This window comes from Lissotriton helveticus, chromosome 3_1, assembly GCF_964261635.1.
Source record: "Lissotriton helveticus chromosome 3_1, aLisHel1.1, whole genome shotgun sequence".
NCBI lineage: Eukaryota > Metazoa > Chordata > Amphibia > Caudata > Salamandridae > Lissotriton > Lissotriton helveticus.
The window spans coordinates 815,486,071-815,498,432 of NC_136061.1; positions in this window are offsets into that span (position 1 = coordinate 815,486,071).

A 12,362-nucleotide genomic window follows, 5' to 3' on the forward strand; every position below is an offset into this window, starting at 1 on the left:
GTACAGCTCCTTTAAACATTATCTGGGATGCATTTAAAGCTACTATACGTGAAATAATCACATCTAAAGAGATCCCCAAGACTAAGGCAAAACGGGAGGAGAAAATCAAACTCCAAACCGAACTGTCCCAGGCTTCCCAAGATCATTATAGGGCTGGATCCCAGATTTCCAGCCACAATCTGCTCGAGGCGAAGCGCAAGATGAAGGAATTTTATTATGATCTAGGTGAGACAAATAGTAATTTTCAGGCACAAAAAATTTATGAGGAGAGTGAGTACACAGGAAAGCTTCTGGATTGGCAATCTAAAGAAAAGCAGGCTCGCAACAGAATAGATCAGTTAACTGACTCCATCACTAAAAATCAAGCTAAGACCACCACTGCCATTGGCGAGCTGTTTTTAAAACATTACGAGGGGATATATCAAGCTTCTGCGGGGACCTCACTTGAATCTATCACAGATTTTCTTCAGCCTCTGGAAATACCTAAAATGGATGCTGAGGGCAATATCTACCTCACACAGGATTTCTCAGCATCAGAACTAGATGAAGTGATAGAGTCCTTCCCCAATGGCAAAGCCAATGGTGAGGATGGCCTTCCCATTGAATTCTTTAAAAAATTTAAGGGAATATTGCGTAAAGAATTCTTGGAAGTAATTAATAGTTTGCTTCATGGAGGTCCTCCACCAGACTCTTTTCATACAGCGGTGGTGGTTAGTATTTTAAAAAAGGGAAAGGACAAGGAAAATATAAATTCTTACCGACCGATTAGCCTCCTGAACACAGATTATAAAATTTTAACTAAACTTTTAGCAAACCGATTAAATAAACTAGTAGGATCACTAATAGCTTCTGATCAGTGCAGCTTTATTGCAGGCAGGCATCTCCATTCCAATACTACATTTCTACTGGAGGCCATAGACTCTTTTAAAACTAACAAGGTTAAGGCTCAAATTTGGTTTTTAGATGCGGAGAAAGCCTTCGATCTAGTCTCCTGGGATTGCCTGTTTGCAGTTTTACATAGTTTTAATTTCCCGAATGCTTTTATCTCTCTTTTACGACACTTGTACACGAAGTCTAGGGCACAAATTATCATCAATAATACCAACATTGGGTCCTGTGAGGTCACTAGAGGCACACGACAAGGCTGCCCCCTATCCCCAATTTTATTTGCACTTTTTATAGAACCTCTAGCGATCGCTATTAGGAATATCAAAGCTGCCACAGCCCCAATTTCAGGAATAACAAATATAAAACTATATGCGGATGATATTGCCCTTTTTTTAGACTCTAAACCCTCAAGTCAATTGAAGATTTTAAAAATCTTCTCGGACTTCCAAAAGCTAGGGGGTTATAAAATTAATGTAAACAAAACAGAAATTATTCTACTTAACTGCACTACAGACACTTTAGTTCCTGAATTCAGACAGATATACAACACGGATCCAAAGAGATATCTTGGTATATTTATATCGGATAGCCTAGACGATCTTTATTCCTTAAATTTTCTACCTCTTTTAAAAAAAGGTGGGCTCACTTTTAGATCGGTGGAATCTATTACCCCTGTCTCTCATAGGGCGGGCATCGCTAATTCGAATGTCGGTATTACCTCTTTTTAATTTCCTTTTTAGTGCGATTCCCTGCGCAATCCAGGCCTCATATTTTAAAAAAATAGAAGCTCTGTTTTCCTCTTTCTTATGGGCAAAAAAATCCCCTAGACTTGCACTGAGCACTTTATATTTATCCTCCACACAAGGAGGGTTATCCCTTCCAAATATTAAAGAATATTATTTTGCGTCTTTTGCACATTACAGTCATAGGTTTTTTTTTTCCTTGGATTGCCATGAGACAGACAATTTTTTTATGAAAAGGATGCTGCTAGAATTGAAAATTTTTGATCCGGTAAGAACCACGAAAGACCCAAAAAAGGTACGATATAAAACTTTGCAGTGGACTTTCAAGGTAAAAACTCCGTTTTTAAAATTTTATGATTTACCCAAAGTAAGTAATAAGACGAACTTAATGAATTTCAGCCTGGGAGAAGCAGGTTGTATGGACAAAAATATATTAACTCTCTGGAAGCAAAATGGCTTTGAAAAAATTGAAGACTTCCTATTGGGAAATAGGTGGAAATCTTGGGATGAAATTCACAGCCAGTTAATCCACTCACACACAATTCTGAATTGGTCATTTATCACGTTATGTCCAAAACTTAGGGAACTTAATATAGGAAATTTATCCCACAAAGAAAATATCTCCACGACTTTTAATAACATAACACAAAAGAAAATGTGTATTTGGATTAAAATATTAATAGAAAGTAAGGAACTGGACTTCTACAGCAAGATAATCGAACGTTGGAAAAAAAGGGAAGATATAATAATTAATCAACAGGTTTGGGACAAAATAAACAAATTCAATAAAACCATCTTTCGAGGAGCAAACTTTAAACGTATGCAATTCTACAATAAATGGCTAATATATAGAACCCCCTCCTTTCTACATGATATCTTCCCCCTCGTAGCCGACAAATGCTTCCCATGTGAAGAAAAAGGCACTTGGAAACACATTATTTGGGAGTGCCCAAAAATCCAGGTTTTATGGAAGGAAATAGAAAAATATCTTTCAATTGTCCTTAAAACAAACATCATATTTAACGACCTAATTCCCCTCATAGGCTGCTCTCCTTTCCACACCCAATATGATGAGCCCCTTTTTATAGCTTCTCTAATAGCTAAATCTCTTATATTACAGTCCTGGAGAACAGATTCCGTCCCATCCTTCCAGGCATGGAAGGCAAAACTACAGCGAATCCAGGGTAGGGAGAAAAAATATGCCCTTAGGTCAGGGGCTCTCAAAAAATATGATAAATATTGGAGTGTGTTCCATGTTTAGTTTTTTCCTGTTATTACTTAACCTTATTTATGCTCTATCGAAAATATTTATTAGTCTAGTTCGATGGTTCTATCTCCGCACACTGCACTTTTGAACTTAGCTTTGGAATATTAAATGTGAAAACATGAAAACATGAGAACATTTACTGTATATGTATGTTATGTATTCTTTCAATTCTAAACAAAATCTTTTGGCTATTTGAACCAGTTTTTTAATTGTCTGCTCTTACACAAATGTGCACTTTATAACTTAAAAGGTTAAAATGACAATTTGTATGAATGTTTTTCAGCTTTTTTCCTCCGCGTACTGTGTTAATTGGATTTCTATTGTATTGTATTGCTATAATTGAACTCTCAATAAAAAAAAAATAAAAAAAAAAAAGACATTCCCATGACGTGTGTCACTGACATGATACATTGTCATGCTCACTAAGACCTTTCCATCAGATCGTTTCTATGCATGTCATATCCATTCCACACACCACAGGTCTTTAATTATTCACGGAGGAGTGGCTGGGAGCTGGCACACGTTACTTCAGTGTGTATGCCACGCCACACTCCAAATTGTCTAGATTATTTGAAGCAGTCTTGCTTGTGCCATGTACATTGTTACAGTCTCAGTCAGACAGTTGAAGACATTTCCAATAAATTGTGTATTGCAGGGCACCCCCTCTGGAAAGGCTGTTGCCTGACTTGGAAGCCATGAGGGAGCGCAATTGTATTCGTCGCTATCGCTTTAACAGGCAGTTGATCAAGGACCTGACGAACAGGCTTGAGGCTCACCTACAACCACGCCACAGGTATCCAACTGCACTGACACCCAAGGTAAAGGTGATGGCAGCCCTCCATTTCTTTGCCACAGGTACGTTCCAATTTACCATAGCTGATGTGGGAGGGATGTCTCAGACAATGATAAGCCGGGTGTTGAGTGATGTTTTGGCTGCTATGTTGCTCCACCTAGATGAATTCATTAGATTCCCTACTCCTGAAGAGTTGACAGATGTCAAGGGGGAATTCTATGTCCTGGGCCGCATGCCACATGTAATTGGTGCAATTGATGGTACACATGTTACTCTGGTGCCACCACACGCTCAGGAGCAAGCGTATCGCAACAGGAAACACTACCACTCGATAAATGCCCTGGTGGTGTGTCTTGCCAACATGATTATCTCACATGTTTGTGCATGTTTTCCAGGATCGTGCCACGATGCTTTCATCATGAGGCGTAGCAGGGTACCACAGATGATGCTGCAGCTGCATAACCACCGGGCATGTCTAGTTGATGAGTATACACTGTCATCTCTGTATGTCAGTATGTGACAACTTCATGATCTGCATCATATTAATCACTCTTGTACATGATGTCAATTTGCAGGAGACGCTGGATATCCTAACATGCCGTGGTTAATGACCCCACTACGCAACCCCAGGACAGCTGCAGACCAGCGGTACAACAATGCCCATGGGAAGACCAGGCGGGTGATTGAGCGAACCTTTGGACTCCTGAAGAGCCGGTTCAGGTGCCTGGACAAGACAGGCGGAGCCCTCCAATACAGCCCACGCAAGGTGTGTGACATCTTCACCGTGTGCTGCATGCTACACAACATGGCAGTGGAGAAGGCCGTGCCACTCTACCTTGATCCTGATGAGCTGGAACATCCGCCCGTTGAGGATGAAGGCCTTGCCCAGGATGCCAGCGACAAGGAGGGTGAAGATGATATCCGGAGTCACCTCATCCGCAACTTCTTTTCATGATGGTGAGTCATAGCAGCTGTAATCTGAAACATCTACGATAGAGTTGCATGGGTAGCATGCCGTGTATGCAACAGACTGTATGCAAGCTCACTTGGATGTGTGTTGTGCAGTGTCACACATGTGCAGTTCTAATGCAACACACATACGTGCTATGTGTGCACTTGGAATGTACAGGTGTTCTACAACATCTGGCTATTCAACAGGACATTGTGATAATGACATTATACAGAACTTGACCCCTTGTGTGCCACTCTCATCCACAGCTCGCCCTGCCTGTTGTCCGTTGGGGTCATCGTGGTCATCCTGCTATTGCTCATTATGATTGCAACGTCAGCCAAATCAACGGAGCATGCATGGACATGTGTAGAAGTCAATTTGGGTAAGGACGCATATGAGGCTGTTTAGCGTTGGTATGTTTAGAAACGTGTGGTACATGTTCATGTGCATGTAGTGAGACCATGCATACATGCAACTACATTATGTTACTTATTACATGTATGCCCACTCCCATGACAGGATATTCACCCCATCTGACTGTCATCTGTTGTAGTTAGAGACTCTGGTGAATGCATCAATGTGTGTAGACATTGCCACTGCAACATTGCAAATACCTTGGGTTGACATTGTGTCAGAGGTCACAACCACGGACTCTGTGGGGGATTGCAGCCTCACTGTGTGCATTAGATTGTGACTGGATCCTCACCTCCAGCTTGTGGCCCAGTCCAGTTTGATTACCATGAAACTATGTGGTGTGGGTGTGGCCCAGTGTATGTTCCACATGTTAAGACAACTGTCCTGTGAATCAGTTAACATGGATGCATTGCCCCTTGTAACAATATATCATGTCACTGTCATGTCGTTACCTCAGTGCAGGTTGAGAATACTGCTACGCCAGCCTTCACAGTGAGTAGCAGTGCTGTTTAGATTCACATGATGCCAAGTATGTTTTGCATGTAAAGTGAAATTGTTGGGATGATGCATATGTGATTTATTGTGTTGCACCAGTGAAGTGCAGTCAATTTTTCAAATTCAAAGAAAACTTTATTCGGATTGCAAGAAATCCATAAAAGTCACATATTACATAAAAAATACATGTTTAGAAATAATTCACACAATTTCCATGAATAGTTAAAAACTGCAATTGGTTTTCAAGTATTAAAATAAACAATCAAAGTCAGATTATTAAAGTGCGTTCCAATGTGCATTCCAATTAGCTAAAAGTGCTAATGCAAGGGAGGCATTTTAGGCACGTGAGCGTTTCAGAGAGATTCCATAGATTTCCGTGCATGAAAGATGACTTTCAGAAATGAACTAGCGCGGAAAATCAGTTCATCATTTTCTAATTTTAAAAGCATAAGATATGATTGAATTAGGGAAACTGGTCTTTGTTTTTTAAAATATGGGGCTAAAAACCATTTAATATATTTCATAAACAATTTACAATGAAAGAAGAAATGTAAGTCATTTTGTCTACTGTGTCCATCGCAGGGGCAAGGGCCAAGCTCGTGTCCAAAATTCATCGTGCTATGGCCCATGGGAAAGGAAAGTGAGTATTTTATAGATCCAGCTCTTAGGCGAAATAAAAGTGACCTTTCCCAGTTGGTCATGGGGAGTCTTAGGTATAGAGGTATTTGTTGTGGAGATAGGTCATTGTTTATGTTGGTCACGTATGATTTGACAGTTTGTTTTTGTAGTTCTATCTCCAACCTCTTCTCCCTAAAGAGGGCATAGAGTTCGATTTGTGTGTCCTTTTTGTCCGTGCTCCTAATCTGGGAAGGGTCGTTAAAAAGATGAGTTTTGCCAATGCTATCTAGGCTTTCCTTTGTTGCCCGAAACCACGGGATGCTCATACCTTTGTCACAGTTTAAACATTCGGACACAATTTCCTGTGTTAAGGTAGCACGTTCATTGGCCCAAATGGACAACCAGAATATTGCAGGTCGCGTGGCGATGAAATCGGTTATGTAGGGCAGGTTGAGCTCGGCATGGCAGATATACCCAGAAGAGGATATTGGAGCTCCTAAAAGTTTTCTACATAACCGGTTTTCTTCTGTCTGCAGGCTAGATGGGCTCACTATCCCCCAAATTTCTGCGCCATAGGTTGCAACCGGGACACATTGCAATTTATAAATTTTCACAATTGCCTCAGTTGTTTCTGACCTTTTTGGCCGCGGCAAGGCAAGGATTGAATTTATGGCCTTTGAGAACTTGCCTGTGGCGTGGGCAAGATGCCCACTCCACAGGCCGTTCGCAGCAAAGACCATGCCTAAGTAGGGGAATGATTTGGTGGAGTGTAACTTCTCTTGTCCAATCGAAATGGAGTTGAGTTGTTTGGCCCCTGGCCCACATGTCATGATAAATGATTTTTTAAAATTCACCTTCAAGTCCAGGTTCCCCATAAAATGTGCAAAGCTCTTGACCAGGGCGCGGAGAGCATTCGGTGTTAGGCCCATGATCACCGCATCATCTGCATAGAGGAGTGCGGGTAGCAGGTTCCCTTGGATTTTCGGGACATCCGTTGTTGTTTTTTTCAAGGAGTCACTTAGTCCGTTTATGTAGATGATGAACAGCAGGGGTGCTAAAACGCACCCCTGTCGGACGCCTCTTTCTACCTTAATTGCCCCCGAGATTTCACCCTCCATTCCAATTCGTACCTGGGCTTTAGTGTCCGCGTGTAGGTAGGCTAGGAAGTGTACCAAAGGTTCATCAAGGCCATAGGAAAGGAGTGTCGCCCACAACTTCGACCTATTCACTAGGTCGAATGCGGACGACAAGTCCATAAAGGCTAGGTAGATAGGAGAGGCCTTGGCTATGGTATATTTGCCTATTATGAGATTGAGATTCAGGCACTGTTCTGTTGTCCCAACCTTACTTCTGAAGCCCATCTGACATCTGTCCAGCACCCCTGTTTCTTCGGCCCAATCATTCACTCTGTTATACAACACCCGGCCCAAGATTTTCAGGGTGTTGTCTAAGAGTGAGATGGGCCTATAGTTTGCAGGGTCAGATCTTTCACCTTTTTTGTAAATAGGCACTATTGTGCTTGTTGACCAGGTGGCAGGGATGGCGCCCGTCGATACGCTGTTGAAAACATTCACCAGAATAGGCCCCCAAAATTCTGGTTTGTGTTTGATTAAGTCAATTGGGAAGCCATCTGGCCCTGGCGCCTTGTTCCCCAGGCTTTGGTTGATGGCCAGAACGACCTCCCCCAGGGTTATATCCAATGGGCTCAGTTTGTCGTAGTTATGGTCTTCTATGGGAGCAGCAGGATTAGCATATATTTTGGAAAAATGTTGCTCCCAATTCTGACTTGAGATAGTACAGCTGATTGGTGACAATTGTTTCCCCATGTCCCGCATCTTCCTTACAGCGGGCCAAAAAGTTGCACTGTTTCCCACAGCAGCGGAAACTGAGAGTTCATTCCAATGTTCCTCTATCATGGTGGCCTTCCTTATCCCTATAGCTATTTTGTAGGCTTGCCTGGCGGACCGTACATCTACTTGGTTCCTTGGTTTGGAGTTTAATGCTTTGCGAAGAGCCTTATTTGCCCCTGAACAACAGCTGTCAAACCACCTAGGTTCGCCGTTATTATTCCTGTGGGGGACTGTCAGTAGAGTCTTAATAACATGGCACAGATTTGCAAAGTCTTTAATTATCCTATGGTGGTTCCCATCGGTGAGTGAACAGGAGGCAACTGTTGGTTGATGATTGTTCATAATAATGTCCATAATGGCTCCGCAATTCACCCCTTTCCACTTTAACCTGAGGGTATCTGTTGATGTCATGATATCCCTTGCTCCCAAGGTGCGGGGGGTGCTTGGATCGGGCCCATTCTTAAGCTGAGTTCTAATGCATTATGGTCTCCAAAGGCTGTTTTAACCACTCCTGCTTGGATGACTTTATCTAGTAGTTCCACAGACGTGAAGATGTAATCTACTGTGCTCGAGAAGTCTCTCCCTCTGAAAGTTGGAATATAAGCGGCATCGCTATTTATAAATGTATCCATTATATTTGATAGGGTGTGGGTATTTATGAAGTTTTTCAGTTCATTCCCGCGTTTGGTAGCCCTATCTAGTTGGTTTGTGCCTGCTTTGGTTTTCGATAGTTTGGCATTAAAGTCTCCAGCTAGGATGATCCCATTGTTTGCACAATTGATAGCTAATTCGGTTATTTTTGTAATGTTATCAAATAGCTCTATATAGTTCTTATTAGGGGTCGAGTGAAAATCGTTATTATAAAAGTTGATCAGGTGTAGCGGTGATCTACATGTAAACTCGATGATTTGAATATTTGGGCTCTTAGTTGGTATTGGCTTAATAGCCCCCCCTAGAGTTATTCTGAACCCAATCAGCAAGCCTCCCATAGGGCGTCCAAAAACTGGCTTTTGAGCGCAGATGCTATAACATTCAAAACCCTCTATGGCTATTTCAGAGGTGGCCCATGTCTCTTGTAACATTATAATGTCTTTGTTAGATATAAATTTTAACCATTCCAGGTCCGACACCCGTTGTTGGAGTCCGGCTACATTCCAGCTGACAATTGTTAGCACACTGTTAGGGTTTTTATGAATATATGGATCTGGGGGGTTGGATGTTTTACATCCTATAGTGTTGTCCGTTACTTGGTCTTTCCTTGCTAATGGCAACCTATGATGGTTTTGGGCCAGTTGGGTGCTTGGTTTCTCCTTATCGTGCATCTCTGTGATTTTGACTGACTCATCGGGGCAACCCAGTTTTGTTCCCTCCAGTTCAATGTTCAGCTGCCCGGGTGGTGAAGGGAGTCAGTCAACCATCTCAAGGCTGCTGAATCTATTGAAAACTGGTATGCCCCAGTAGGCATCTCGGTTTAGTGTGTTCCTATGGGGATGCCTATGATTATCTAACCCCCACTCACCCCAGTTATTTCCTGCATCTTCTTTCCCCACCTGGCACCAGTTTCTTTCGAAGGTATGATCGTGCTGATTGGGTCTCCTAGATGGATAGAAAAATGAGAGGTGCCTTGTTTCTATACCTTCGCTATACCCCTCACTTCTCCATGAACAGATATGTTCTACCGCGCGTGGGTCGTCAAAGTTAACAATCACACAGTCACCATGTGTTTTCTGTGTTTCGCGGCCCACCCACGGTACTCTTCTGACTGTTAGGATGTTACTCCTGCAGTATGGGGGTAGGGGTCTGTTATTATTTAACCAGAAACTGACTTTATTTAAAAGAGACCAGGTAGGCTCTTCAATATTGTCCGGTATCTCGGGGACTCCCGTCATTACCACTACGTATGGACTAGATCCGGGGGGCAAGTTGGCATGAAATCTTCCATGATTTCCTTTAATCTTGTCCCTATGATTACTAGTGGTATTCCCCTTTGGTTGTATTGGGTTAGGTTGTTTCCCCCGTGGGATTGTGTTTAAGGTAGATGGATTGGATTTTTTCAGAGCTTCCTTCGGAGGTGGGGTTGGCTTATGTGTGTTACTAAGGTCTGTAGCTGGTTTCTTCACGACTTGTCCCGAGGGAGGTTGAATATGTGATTTTGCTGCCGCTATGACTGGTGTGTCTTTGGTTGGTGGGCTTTTAACTAGGGCACTTAGTTCGTTAAGTTGTTTTTCCATATTCCCTAGCCTTTTTTCGATAGTAGCAAGATGGGCAGAAATGATTTCCCCAACCTTTGTTATAAGTTGGTTTGTTGAGGAGCAGTCTTCGCATGACCCCTCCTTAGGGGACGGGCCTCCTTTGTGACCTGACCCTACATTAGATTTCTTACTAGCCTTTTTTTGGTTATTGGGTGGGTTTTTCCCTTGCTTTCTCTGGGGAAGAGGGCTTCCAATGAATGTATTTGAGCCTTGGGGCTGTTTCTGTTTCCGTATGGCTCCTTACCTTAACCCTCGCAATGCTCTTGAGGTAGGGGTCGAATCCACGAGAGTGTGTGTAGTGACCACATCTCGAGAAGGAGAGAAGTTTTTGGCCATCGGATCAAGGTCTGTAGACAAGATTGGGTCTGTGGCTTGGTCACATGTAGTGTCTGTTGGTAAGATAGGAGGTAGTTGGGATTCTACAATAGATATTATACCCGAGCTCTCAGGAAAACTCATTGCTGGAATAGAGTTAGTGACGAGATCCAGTTGTGTGTTGAAGTTATCAGTAATGTCTAGATTAGGCGATTTCTCCAGACTCCGTAATGTGTCTGAGAGAAATTGTGTTACTGATAAGTCCACGGTGTTAGGCATAGTGTGGATCTCTGCACTGGCACTAATTGCGAAGACGCCATCAGCAAGGTTATTCCTATTGGGTGTTTTTGCTGTGGCAAGGAGACCCAAGGAAGAACGTTTAGCTTGTGCCAGTTCCAGGGAGACTCTTCGCTCCAATAAAGAAATTCCATGATCAATTGCTTCATTGGCCCTGGAGATGAAGTTATCAATTGGCCCGGTGACTTTCCCAGCTCCTGCGGCAGTCTTGCTGCGACTGCCCCTTGTGGACATTGCAAGGAGAATAGCAATTTGATCACCAATTGGGGCAGTGTATATGGGGTACTACTTGCGGGATGTTCGAAATTGGTGGATGTCAGCGGGGTGGCCCGTCCCGTCCTCCGTCGTCCTCGGACGGCCTCAGACGGCCCGCCCTTTGCCCGGGCTTGTCCCGGGCGTCCCGCTCGCGTCCCGCGACGCTGAGGGCTTCCTGTGTTATAGTGCCCCTCCCGGCGCGTTTACCGCGTCGGGGAACGCGCCGCCGCTGAGCCTGATGGGATTTGTAGTCCCGTGGCGGCGGCGCGGCTGGTGGCGGGAAGTTCGAGTCCTTGGTCCGCTGGTGGTTGGTTCCCTGTGCGCTCTCCCAAGCTGGCGCTATCAGGTAAGATGGTGCTTGCTCGCTGTTTTCCTCTGTGCCTCAAAGATTGCCTCCCCTGAAATTGTTGGGATGATGCATATGTGATTTATTGTGTTGCACCAGTGAAGTGCAGTCATTCACATGAATCTCTGGTCCCGTGCTGCATTCCTGTGTAATGGTAGGGTCTCATTATGTGGCTCGGATCAACATCACTAGCACTTTATAGTTCTTCTACCTGCATGTAATGTTTTGCATAGTAATGCTAACTTGACAGATCAAAAGACTGGCTACAGAGTGCCTCCATTGCATGTTGGTCATTAGCTTCCTCGACATATGTGATAGTTACAGCTGTTGTGGCTGAAGTAAAGTTTGCCTACATGGCCCTTATGGGTAACCAATATCAGATATAGACATTACAGTTAGCGTGAGTGGAATTTCCATATGTTTCCATTTGTTTGTAAGGTCCACCTCATCTGAGCCAGTGAATGAGTTTTTTACAACATAGATCTAATTGCATGGTAGCTCAGTTATGAGCGGTACACATGACTCTAATGGATGACAGACTGTCTTAGGTTTTATGTGTCCGTGTCATAGCATCGGATCTCATGTGATGGCATGATTAATCATCTAAACTTGTCTCCAGTTAGTACACTTTACAGGTGTGAGTGGTACAGTGTATCAAATGAGGTATTTTAAATGTCAGTGACATGAGAATGTAATCCTAATGGTTATTTGCCTGTGTTTCAGGTCTCCCTCCCAGCAGTTCCCATCCTCTCCTTCCCTCGCCTGATCACCCTTTTGTGTCTGTCGTTTGTACTCAGACCAAGGGGCTATTTGGAGGTGGAACCCTTTGAGCATCACACCACTCTGAAGAAGAAAGGTATGGCCAGTCCTTGACAGG